Source organism: Oryctolagus cuniculus, chromosome 9 (assembly GCF_964237555.1).
Source record: "Oryctolagus cuniculus chromosome 9, mOryCun1.1, whole genome shotgun sequence".
Taxonomy (NCBI): domain Eukaryota; kingdom Metazoa; phylum Chordata; class Mammalia; order Lagomorpha; family Leporidae; genus Oryctolagus; species Oryctolagus cuniculus.
In genome coordinates this window covers 94,928,506-94,941,508 of record NC_091440.1, presented here as the reverse complement: position 1 = coordinate 94,941,508, position 13,003 = coordinate 94,928,506, and the positions used below count along the sequence as shown (strand labels likewise).

Below are 13,003 nucleotides of genomic sequence, written 5' to 3'. Positions count from 1 at the left end.
TAATAAACCTGCCTTTTTGTGTTTTTTAAAATTGACAATCATTGCACATATTTACAGGAACAGTGTGGGATTTGGCTCCATGTAAAACCTACTTTTAAAAAAAGATTTATTTAATAAATTTGAAAGACAGAGAGAGAAGGAGAGAGAGAGAGAGAGAGAGTTTTTCCATCCACTGGTTCACTCCCCAAATGGCCTCAATGGCTGGAGCTGCACCGATCCGAAGCCAGGAGCCAGGAGCTTCTTCCTGGTCTTCCCACGTGGGTGCAGGGGCCCAAGGACTCGGGCCATCTTCCACTGCTTTCCCAGGCCACGGCAGAGAGCTGGATTGGAAGAGGAGCAGCTGGGATTAGAATCGGCACCCATATGGGATGCCGGCACCGCAGGTGGAGGATTAACCTACTGCACCACAGCGCCGGCCCCCGGGGACAGCTTCTTTTCCTCCTGTAACTGGATGCATCCACGATGTCAAAACCCCTGGCTGTGGAGGCCTGGCTCTATTTACGTTTTCACCATTGTGGGCCAGAAAGGCGAAGGATTACCACTTGTCATAGACGAAGTAAGTGGGAGAGCCCAGGCTCAGGGACGGCTGTGCTGGTTCTGAATCTTCGGGGTTTCCCACACGATGGGCATTACCACACCTCCTCAGGGCCAGGACAGATGGTCGATAGTAGCCTTGTGTGGGACTTTGTATACACATGTATACTATGCACGTGTCTTTTATGAAATAACCACAAACCATCAGAAAGCCAAAGACTCTGTAGTGTGAGCCTGGCCTGTGTGGTGTCTGGAACGTCTTATGCTCACACATCTGAAAGTCCACAACCACTGTGGGTAACTCGGAAGCAACAGAAACGGCTTTCAAATGGGTTTCTTTCCGGTCCAGAGGCTGGGGAGCTCCAGCGTCACGGTGCTCGTGTTCAGCGAGGGCCCTATCTCTGCTTCTGAGATGGTTCCTTGTTGCTGTGGCCTCCAGAGGGTATGGATGCTGGGTCCTCACAGGGCAGAAGGGAAACGTGAGTCCCCTCCAGGAGAACCCCACCTTCATGGGGTAATCCCTACCCAAAGGCCCTACTTCCTAGTTGCGTTGCACTGGCAATGGAGTTTCAGCTTGTGAATTTAGGAGACCTTGAGACCACAGCACCAGACAGCCTGCGATTTCTTCTCGCCCTGGCAACTCTCAGGACATCCCCAGTTCTGTGTTCTGGCACAGCCCTCATGGACTTAGACCTGTTCTCCACTAGACATTCAAGTGTGGGGCCTGCTTCACTCTTCTCTTGCTGGGGTCTCATGTGGGCATTCTTTAAAAAAAAAAAAAAAAGATTTATTTGAAGGGCAGAATGACACACACACACACACACACAGAGAGAGAGAGAGAGAGAGAGAGAGGTTTACTCCCCAAATGGCTGCAAAAGTCAGGGCCAGGCCAGGCTGAAGCTGGGAGCCAGGAACTCCATCCGGGTCTCCCACGTGAATGGCAGAGGCCCGACTACTTGGGCCATCTTGCACTGCTTTACCAGGCGCATCGGCAGGGAGCTGGATTGGAAGTGGAGCAGCCAGGGCTCAGCAAACCTGTGCTCCAAAATGGGGTCCTGGCATCACAGGAGGGGGCCTCACCTGTTGTGCCACAACACCGGCCCCACGGGCTTGATTTTTATGAACAGTGCCTGATGTTGATGAACTTCCACTTCTGTCACTCCAGCCACATCTCTGTCCCAACCAGTAATCCTGAATATCTGTTTATGGTGGATTCTGCAAAAAGTTCGTGAACAACGGAATTAAATGAACAATGCAAATTGTCTGTGAACTCTCTGTGGTCCCCTTGTACTTAGCATCTTTTTTTTTTTTTTTTTTTTTTTTTTTTTTTTTTTTTTGACAGGCAGAGTGGACAGTGAGAGAGAGAGAGACAGAGAGAAAGGTCTTCCTTTGCCGTTGGTTCACCCTCCAATGGCCGCCGCGCACCGTGCTGATCCGATGGCAGGAGCCAGGAGCCAGGTGCTTTTCCTGGTCTCCCATGGGGTGCAGGGCCCAAGCACCTGGGCCATCCTCCACTGCACTCCCTGGCCACAGCAGAGAGCTGGCCTGGAAGAGGGGCAACCGGGACAGAATCCGGCGCCCCAACCGGGACTAGAACCCGGTGTGCCGGCGCCGCTAGGCGGAGGATTAGCCTAGTGAGCCGCGGCGCCAGCCTGTACTTAGCATCTTCACTGGGAAGTCCCATAAGCATCTCCCAGTCAGCCGTCCTAAGTGGACTTAACCTCCCCTGCTGTCTACTGAATGGCTTCACCACCCGAACTTGAGCCAGGACAATGTCTGCTCCCTCCTATTCCTTTCCTCTCCACTCAGCCACTCCAGGCTGCTGACATCACTGAACCTGCTGCTGTGCCCCATCCCCTCTTGCCTGAGCTTCCAAACAGCCTCCCACAGAGTCCCTGCCTGCTTTGCCTGCTTTGCCTGCTTTGCCTGCTTTGCCCGTTCTTAACCCCCTACACAGCAGCCGGGTGGGGAAGTCATTGCCAAACCCAAATCTGATTGATTGTGTCATTGCTGGCCAATGAATTCCATTTCCCTTGCAATAAACCCCAAACTCCTTGGCTTGGCCTGCAAGGCCCTGAACATTGTGGGTCTGTGTTGATGTCCTTATGAGGCAGAGGTGCACCTTACAACCAAGGGAGAGAAACAAATAAACAAGCAAACGGACTGTGATTCGTGTCATGAAAGAAAGCAAGGGGTTTTCTTTGGGAAGAACTGAGTTGATGCTGTAGATGGGGTGCTAAGGGGAGGCCGCTCTCAGAGGGCAGATTCGGCCAGACAGGGGAGCAGTTCCAGGAAAAGGAAAAGCCTGGAGGTGGGAAATGAGTTGGATTTTTTTTTAAAAGATGTATTTATTTGAAAGACAGAGCTACAGAGAGAGAGAGAGAGAGAGACAAAGGGAGAGACAGAGACAGAGAGATCTTTCATTCACTGCTTCATTCCCCAGATGGCTGCCGTGGCCATAGCTGGACCAGCCAAATCCACGAGCTTGGAGCTTCTTCCTGGTCTCCCACATGGGTGCAGGGGCCCAAGCAATAGGGCCATCTTCTGCTGCTTTCTCAGGCACATTGGTAGGGAGCTGGATTGGAAGTGGAGCAGCCGGGACTCAAATCAGCACTCAAATGAGATGCTGGCATCACAGACTGGAGCCTACCCTGCTGTGCCACAATGCTGACCCTATCAGTTGGAATTTGAGGAATGAAAGCCTAGGTCCTGGAGCAGGGACAACCGGGTCAGCTGGGAAGAGCAAGGGGCAGGATAGCAGTTCTGGTTTTAGCCCAAGTGGACTGCTCAGCAGAAGGGCACAAGGTGCGATGGACTGGGCTTGTCACGATGGGAACATGGTGGGGGTCCCCACTGCCAGAACCCCCTGCAGAGTTCTGGGGGCGAGAAGTAGCCTCCCCACATACACAACAGGGAAGGGGGGCCCTGGCGGTGGAGCAGAACTAGTGAGACTGAGTGACATATGCAGAACGCACACAGACCCCAACCCTCCCAATTTGCAGCCTGCTTCTCCAATTCAACAAGCAAATCAAGGTGGTAGCAATGGTTCTTAGACGTGATGGGAAAATGCACCTGCCCTTCCCCGTTTTGGTTGTGGGGGAGGCAGGCATGGACTGTGTACCACGGAAACCCCGGGGCTAGGGCACTCATGCTCTCAGGGACCGTGTGCGTCCTGGCCCCTGGGTGCAACTGGCCCCTGTCTCCCACCAGAGTGTGAACAGGACTGTGCTTGGCCAGCTCAGAGACGGCATCCACTGAGTGTGAACTCTTCTGCACTCACAAACTTTTCTTGTGCCAGCTGGGGCCTTGCTAGTTGGGTACCTGGCCAGTACATTCCTCTCCTGTGATCTGCTTCTCTCCTAGACCTGAGGACAGTGGGAAGGGGGCAGACAAGGAGCCAACCAGCACTTGTGTATACAAAAGCTGCAGTCTAGAACTTTCTGGAAGTTTCCTGAAGACCCTCAAACCACACTACTGTGCAGGAACAATCTCTGTTCCCTACACAGGAAGTGTTCCAAGGTGACCACTGATATTTGCCCAACTTTTTTTTTTAAAGACTTATCTGAAAGGCAGAGTTAGAGAGAGAGGTAGAGACAGAGAGAGAGGTCTTCCATCTGCTGGTTCACTCCCCAGATGGCCTCAATGGTCAGAGCTGCGCCAATCCAAAGCCAGGAGCCAGGAGCTTCTTCCAAGTCACGCATGTGGGTACAAGGGCCCAAGCACTTGGGCCATCTTCTACTGCTTTCCCAGGCCATAGCAGAGAGCTGGATCGGAAGAGAAGCAGCAGGAACCAGAACCAGCGCCCATATGGGATGCTGGCACTTCAGGCCAGGGCATTAACCCGCTGTGCCACAGCACCAGCCGCTTGCCCAACTTTAAGTAGCGGCTAACAAGGCAAATCTTATTGAGCAATATTCCACTTAGTCTTTTTTTTTTTTTTTTTTTTTTTTTTTTTGGACAGGCGGAGTTAGACAGTGAAAGAAAGAGAGAGAGAGAGAGAGAGAGAGAGAGAGAGAGAAAGGTCTTCCTTCCGTTGGTTCACCCCCCCAAAATGGCCGCTATGGCTGGTGTGCTGTGGCTGGCGTGCTGCGCTGATCTGAAGCCAGGAGCCAGGTGCTTCCTCCTGGTCTCCCACGCGGGTGCAGGGCCCAAGCACTTGGGCCATCCTCCACTGCCTTCCCAGGCCACAACAGAGAGCTGGACTGGAAGAGGAGCAACCAGGACAGAATCCAGCGCCCCAACTGGGACTAGAACCCGGGGTGTCGGCACCACAGGCAGAGGACTAGCCAAGGGAGCTGCAGCACCAGCCCCACTTAGTCTCAACCTTTAAAATGCACTTAAAGGAATGACATTTGGTCTAGCAGTTGAGATGCCAGTTAAGATGCTCACACCCCATATCACAACATCTGGGCTTGAGTCCTAGTTCCACGCCTGGTTCTAGCTTTGTGCTATTGGCTCAAGTAGTTGGGTTTCTGCCACCTCTTGGGTTTCCTGGATTGAGTTCCCAGTCCTGACCATCTGGGGAGTGAACCAGAAGATGGGAGCATTCTCTCTCTCTCTCTCTCTCTCAAAATCCCTTCTTAAATAAAATGAACTTTATTTTCTTGTCTGCAACCTACTCTGGAACTTTGGGTATCCATGTTCACTTGGACTACCAGGAGGCTCACTTTTGTCTGAGAATTTGGAGGAAAGAAATGTAGCAGTCATCAGTGTTAAAGAGACCCCTCCAGGGTCTCAGGAGAGGTCCAGCTTCACTCTTCTATGTGTAAATGTGCAATTGTTAGAGCACTACTTGATGAAGACTATTCTTTCCTTATGAATTGCCTTGGCCCCTTTGTGAAAACTCAGTTGACCATAAATGTAAGGGTTTGCTTCTATAATTCTCATTCTGTTTCATTGATTGATACACAAGGTCTTCAAAAAGTCCATGGAAGATTATGAAAGATCTAGGCATGAGTTTCAAATGTCTTTGCATCAAAATGAATTTAAAGTTCTAATTTGAGAAAGAAAGAGAGAGAGAGTGCATTCTCATAGGCTGGTTCACTCCCCAGCAGTGAACTAACTACTCCACAGCTGCCAGGGCTGGACCAGGACCAAAGCCAGCTCCAGGAATTCAGTCCATGTGTCCTTCTGTGTGGCAGGAACCCAATTCCTTGAGCTATAATTCTGCCTTTCAGGGTCCGCATTAACAGGAAGGTGGAGTCAGGAGCTGGAGCTGGGAACTGAACCCAGCCCCTCTCAGTGGGACATCCTAAATGGCATCTTAGCTGCTAGGCTGAAGGCCCCTCTCAATACACTTTTAATTCTACTTTTTCCAAAAATTTTTTGAAATATATTCATGTATCTATACTTGTGCCAGTGCCACACCATGTTGTTTATTATACTTTATAATGTTTCTAAAATTACAGATTTTGAGTACTGCAACTTTGATCTATTTCAAGATTGTTTTGGCTATTCTGGGTCTTGTCAGTGTTTACAAAAAGGCAGCTGGGAGATTTCTAGGGATCACTGTGAATCTGTAGGTCAACTTGAGAGGCATTGTCATCCTAATGATATTAAGTTTTCTGACCTGTGAGTAAGCAGTATCTTTCCATTTATTTAGTTCTTTAATGATGTTTTATATAGATTTCATTGTATCTGTTTTTTGAATTTATTTAAATTTATTTCTAAGTATTTTATTCTCTTAAACATTATTATAAAATGGGAATTTTGGGGAAATTTATTTGTGTTTTTATTGTGAATGTCTAGAAATAGAACTGACTTTATATATTTTTGTATCTGGCAATCTTTTGTTTTCTACAAACTTACTGAATTTGTTTATTAATTCTAACGAATTTGTATGTATTCATAAGCCTTTTCTATATAAAAAATTAGTCATCTGCATATAGTTAACACTTCTTCTCTCCCAATCTGGATGCCTTGTATTTCTTCTTCTCGCTTGTCCTGGATGGAACTCCAATACAGCTATTAAAAAAAGTGGTAAAAACAGACATCCATGCCTTGCTTCTGGTGCTGGGGGAAAACACTTAATTCACCGTTAAGTTCAATGTTTGCTGTGAATTATTCAGGTTGGGGAAGTTCCTTCTTTTCTTAGTTGGTTGAGTGGTTTCATCATGAAATAGCATTGAATTTCATCAAATTCTTTTTCTGTGCCTGTGCTATGATTGCATGGTTCTTGTCCTTTATTCTAGTTATCATATATCAATTTTTGTGATATCTTTGTCTAGTTATTTATATCATACTACAGGCCTAATAGAATGAGGTGCAAAGTCTTCTCTTCTATTTTTGGAAAAGTCTTCCATGGACTGGAACAAATTATTCTTTAAATATTTGGTAAGATTTGCCAGTGAAGCCATCTGGGCCTGGGGTTTTCTTTGTGGACGTTTATTGGTTACAAATGTAATTTCTTTACTTGTTATATGTCTAATGAGATTTTTTATTTCTTCCTGAACTAGGTTCAGTAGTTTGTGTCTTTCCAGAAATACATGTGGTTATCTAAATTGTTGGCATAAAATTACTCACACTGTATTTCGTTTTATTTTTATAAGGTTAGTAAGGCTAGCACCTCTTTCCTTCCTGATATTAGAAATTTAAGTCTTCTCCCATTTTTTTATTTCTCAATTTAACTAAGGTTTTAGAAATTTTGTTATCTTTTTTTGACTTAACCTTTGGTTTTGTTGATCTATTTTTCTATTTCCTATTTAATTTATTTCCATTCTAATCTTTATCATTTTCTTCATTCTGCTTTTCAGAGGTTTAGTTTGCTCTTCTCTGTCTAGTTTCCCCAGGTGGAAGATTCTATTATTAATTCAAGGTCTTTTTTCTTTTTTATAGGATTTACAGCTGTTACATTTCTCTCCAAGCACTGCTTTAACTGTGCTGTTTAAGTTTTGGTATTTCCTCCAGTTTAATTTATGTCAAGTAGGTTCTAATTTTCTTTGTGATTTCCTCTTTGATCATTGGTTGTGTAGCAACGTGTTTTTAAATTTCCATAGATTCATTTATACGAGTTGTTTCTCAGTTATTGGTCTCTAATCTCATTCCATTGCGATCACAGAACACATTTGTTTGCTTTCACTTCTTGACTTTTTATGCGGTTTTATGGCTTAGCACATGGTCTTTTTTTTTTTTTTAAGACGTATTTATTTATTTGAAAGGCAGAGTTACAGAGAGGCAGAGGCAGAGAGAGGTCTTCCATCCGCTGCTTCACTCCCTAAATGGCCACAATGGCTGGAGCTGGGCTGATCTGAAGCCAGGAGCCAGGAGTTTCATCCGGGTCTCCCAAGCAGGTGCAGGGGCCCAAGGACTTGGGTCATCTTTTACTACTTTCCCAGGCCACAGCAGAGAGCTAGATCCGAAGTGGAGCAGCCGGGACTAGAACCGGCACCCATATGGGATGCCAGCACTGCAGGCAGTGGCTTTACCCACTATACCACAGCACCAGCCCCCATATACATTGAGAAGGATAGTACTCTACTGTTGTTGAGTGGATTATTCTACACATATCTGTTAGGTCTGCTTGGTTTATGATGTGGTTCAAGTCCTCCATTTCCTGGTTGGTCTTCTGCCTGGCCATTTTATCCACGGTTGACAGTAGGATATGGAAGCTTCCAGCTGTTACAGCTCAATTGCCTATTATTTCTCTTTTCAATTCTTTTGAGTTTTTGCTTCATGCTTTTTTTTATTTTAGCACACATTTTCCAACTCTAGAATTTGTATTTAGTTCCTTTTTTTATATATAAATTGTATCTCATTCTCTAATTGGTGAGATATTAATTATATACTGACTCTGAATTATTTAGATAAATTTCCTTTAGTGAATTGAATATATTTATAGTAGCTGAGTTATAGTCCTTGTTTAGTAAATCTAACATCTGGGCTTTCTCTAGGACAGTGTCCACTGACTACTTTATTTCCTGTGCATGAACCCTACTTTCCATGCCTCACATTCTTTTTTGTTGAAAGCTGTATGTTTTAAACACTGAATATCCAAATTCCCTACTCCCTAGGATTAGTTGCTGTTGCTGCTATTTACTTTTCTGGTGGTTTGTTGACTTTTGTGAACTAATTCTATAAAGTCTATCTTCTCCGTGGTTTATACCTACTAAAATATCTATGCATTAGGGTAGTGGTTCCCAAGTCTCCCAGTCTTACTGAAGGACTCACTGTGTGTTGCATTGAAGTAAACCAGCAACTCTCCAGCAAACAATTTACATTGCCTTAGCCTTAACTCCCTGCTTGCACAGAGACGCCAGGTCAACCAGACATGAAAGACTAAGTCCTTCTGAGAGCTTACCAGGGCATTAATACAGCCTGGCACCTGTGAGTGGTCTTCTAAGTTCTCAGGAATATATCACAGCTTTACAAAGCTCACTACAGACACCTCATAGCCCAGAACTCTAAGTTTTTTGGTCAGCCTCTTGTTAGCCCCAACTAATGTCACCAGGACCAGAAGGTGTCATGTTAGATAACAGCCGCTGACTATGTTTGACAAATGCCCTGAGGGTACAGCTGTGGGCACTGAACGTTCTCTGGAGAAGGTCAATGAAGTCAGGCTCTGAGAATGGAGCTCTTCAGGGAACAGCCACGCAGCTGAAATAATGACAGTTTTTTAGGGGTAGCTTTGGGGGGGCTCCAAGCACATGTCTGCCCCTTCTCCTGGCTGCAAGGATGCTTGCTGGGGTTCATAGTTCCCACAGGTCAAAGCTGTTAGATTTCAATGCTAAGTAGAAGCCGGGAGAGGAGTAGAGTGGGAACAGGCAGTTGAAATGCCACAGGACATATTCCTTGAGTAAATAAATACTCCTTGGATTGTTGCAAGCCTAGGATTAACTTATAGAGTTCTGGAAAAGTTACGTGGGCCATATTTTGCCAGTTTTCTCATTTTTTTAAATGGAGAAGTGGGTTTTTGCTATTAAGTACTTCTCCAGTATTCACTACTTCAAAGTGCTTCTTAGAGCTCACCCTTAACCCAAGGAAGAAGCTGCTTTTGTGCTATAATTTTAGGCTCTCTGGCAGCTCTCCGAGGGAGCTATGGTGCACAGGGGATTCTGGATCAGGTGAAGTCATTAGGGGTGTGTCTCACTTATGTTTCACACCCCTAGTTGGCTTTTATTATTTCCTTGCTTCTTGAGAGACTACAATTGGTATGACCTGAATAATGCATAAGAGATAATGGATCTCATTTTAGAAGGAGATGAATCCATGAGAGGCAGATTCTCACAAGCGGTGGTGGTCATGAAGCAATGTGGGAAGTAATTAAATGAGTTTATGAAAAGAATTGGGGCCGGCGCCGTGGCTCACTTGGTTTATCCTCCGCCTGTGTCGCCAGCAACCCATATGGGCGCCGGGTTCTAGTCCCGGTTGCTCCTCTTCCAGTCCAGCTCTCTGCTGTGGCCCGGGAGTGCAGTGGAGGACGGCCCAAGTGCTTGGGCCCTGCACCCTCATGGGAGACCAGGAGGAAGCACCTGGCTCCTGGCTTTGGATTGGCGCAGCGCTGGCCGTGGCGGCCATTTGGGGGGGTGAACCAATAGAAGGAAGACCTTTCTCTCCGTCTCTCTCTCTCACTATCTAACTCTGTCAAATAAATAAATAAATAAAAAGAATTGAAACCGAAGATTATTCAATGGCCATCGACCCATGTTAGAGTCTGTTAGCAATGAGCTGCCTGTAGCGCTATGTAGAAATCCACACCATGGCATCTTCTCCCAGCCTCTGACTCTTAAAAATAGATTTTCCTATGGACATATTGTTCCCTATGAAACTACCACATGTTTGGCACCTTACTATTTCTATGTTTTAAAGGTGCAGCTTTGTGAAGAAGGTAGTCATTTTCAGTAATCAGATGCAGGCATTTTTATCTGAAGCTTCCGTAGGCCACAGGTTTACTGAAAAATAAAACTGAAGACTGGTTGAGTAAGCCTGAAACAGTAACATTAAGTTGAACTGTTTAATGTTTGGTATCTGTTCATTAACAACACAGGTGATTATTTCTTTATAAACAGACTCGGAGGGCACCGTAGCTGAGAGGGTAATTCATGTTATTTTCCAGAGCATCCTAGTGAAAAGCAGTGAGAGTGTTCACATTCTGTTAGCAGGGTCACATTTTGCTTGAATTATGTATTATTCAAAGCCATAAACAGTCCATCCATTCCCCCACCTGACCCTAATAAACAGGGCCTATATTTCACAAGGTTAAAAGGTCAGCCTCATTGAGACGCATCCATGGGAATCTGGTGTGTCTCACTGTGGCTGAGCTTGGCTTCAGGAAGGTTTTAATACAGAGTGAAAACGAATGTCTTTGGGTTCACTGAAGCTGAGCATCAGGAAATGCTGCGATTGGCTTGCAGTCCCCAGGTTCCCTCTGCTCTGCGCCCTTAAGGGTGCAAATGCTTTACCGTCACTTGACAACTTCTCAAAGGGCCTGGTGGAAGGCATTCCATCTAGCGGTTAAGAAGCTGCTGGGGATGCCGACATCGCATATCCGAGTTCTGGGTTTGAATCCCAGTGCCTCTCCTGATTTCAGCTTCCTGCTAGCGCAGATCTTCAGAGACAGGTTTGATGGCTAAAGTGATTGGGAGGTCTCCAACATGGGAGACTCAGTTGTGGTCTGGTCCAGCACTGGCCATTGCAGACATTTGTAGAGTAAACTGGAATGGGGGAGACAATGTTTTGAAAGATATTATTGTTGGTGATGTAGGTTTTCTCTCTCTTTTTTTAAAAGATGTATTTATTAATTTGAAAGGTGGAGTGACAGAGAGAAAGAGAAAGAGATTTCCCATCAGCTGATTTCTTCCCCAAGTGGTCACAATGGCTGGGGCTGAAAAGCCAGGAATCCAGAACCCCACCCAGGTCTCCCTCATGGGTGGCAGGGACCCCAAGTACTTGGACCATCCTCTGCTGCTTTCCTAGGCACATTAGCAGGGAGTTGGGTGGGAAGCAGAGGAACCAGGAGGCCAGCTGGCACTCTGATGTAAGATACAGGAGTCATAAGCAGTGGCTTACCCCCCCGTGCCACACCACCTAGGTTTTCTTTCTTTCTTTCTTTCTTTCTTTATTTTTTTTTTTTTGACAGGCAGAGTGGACAGTGAGAGAGAGAGACAGAGAGAAAGGTCTTCCTTTGCCGTTGGTTCACCCTCCAATGGCCGCCGCGGCCGGCACGCTGCGGCCGGCGCACCGCGCTGATCCGATGGCAGGAGCCAGGAGCCAGGTGCTTTTCCTGGTCTCCCATGGGGTGCAGGGCCCAAGCACCTGGGCCATCCTCCACTGCACTCCCTGGCCACAGCAGAGGGCTGGCCTGGAAGAGGGGCAACCGGGACAGAATCCGGCGCCCCAACCGGGACTAGAACCTGGTGTGCCGGCGCCGCAAGGCGGAGGATTAGCCTAGTGAGCCGCGGCGCCGGCCTACCTAGGTTTTCTTAATGCAAATGATTTTCTGAAAATTGAGATGGGCTTAAGTAGAAATGATCTATTAAATAGTCCCAATACAAACATGAAGTTCGGGTATGTTTCAGATAGAGCCCGAAGAACAGGTAGAAAGATCTGGCCCGGATGCTCCACCAAGATCTGCTCGACTTGTTTCTTCTCCGCAGAATGGGGAAACTGGGGGGCGGGGCAGTGTCCAGCAGAGGAAATAGAAACTTGACATTGTTGACTGTGAGGAAACTCTTGGATGGGTTCATTTGAAATATTTTCTATTTGTTAACTTCTAATGTATTAAGAAAGGACTGGCTGCTTTAAGAACCAAGAGGCAGGGAACACAGGACAGACAAAGGGGAAAGAGCTGGCTGTGGGCCTCAAACTTAGCACACTGCTTCCCATCATGGACTGCAGGAGTCATCTGGAATGCTTGTTGAAAGCATAGCGGCCTGATCTTTTCTTGTCCTGAGAAACTGAAATCTAGGATGTGGGATTATTGATGGTTAACAATGCTTCTCCCGGCCGGCGCCGCGGCTCACTAGGCTAATCCTCCGCCTTGTGGCGCCGGCACACCAGGTTCTAGTCCGGGTCAGGGCACCGGATTCTGCCCCGGTTGCCCCTCTTCCAGGCCAGCTCTCTGCTGTGGCCAGGGAGTGCAGTGGAGGATGGCCCAAGTCCCTGGGCCCTGCACCCCATGGGAGACCAGGAGAAGCACCTGGCTCCTGCCATTGCATCAGTGCGGTGCGCCAGCCGCGGCAGCCATTGGAGGGTGAACCAACGGCAAAGGAAGACCTTTCTCTCTGTCTCTCTCTCTCACTGTCCACTCTGCCTGTCAAAAAAAACAAAAAAACAATGCTTCTCCCAAACTTCTGTGCACTCTGAGTTGAGAGCTGCTGACTCAGAACGTCATGGAACTTTGGTTTTCCACTTATAAACAACTTCTTAGGCCACTTAGCACAAGAAAGCAAAACTAGCTTGTAGCACCAACCATACACTAACTTCCCCTCTCATTTCTTAACTGTCCCCAGCTCTGCTTACCTAGACACTCTGA

General features: G+C 46.8%; 1 protein-coding gene across 4 annotated transcripts in view; it reads left to right on the top strand.

The window, feature by feature from the left end:
• Window positions 1-13,003, top strand: part of SPATA13 (spermatogenesis associated 13) — a 371,963-nt gene that overhangs the window by 107,550 nt on the left and 251,410 nt on the right. The window lies entirely within an intron of this gene.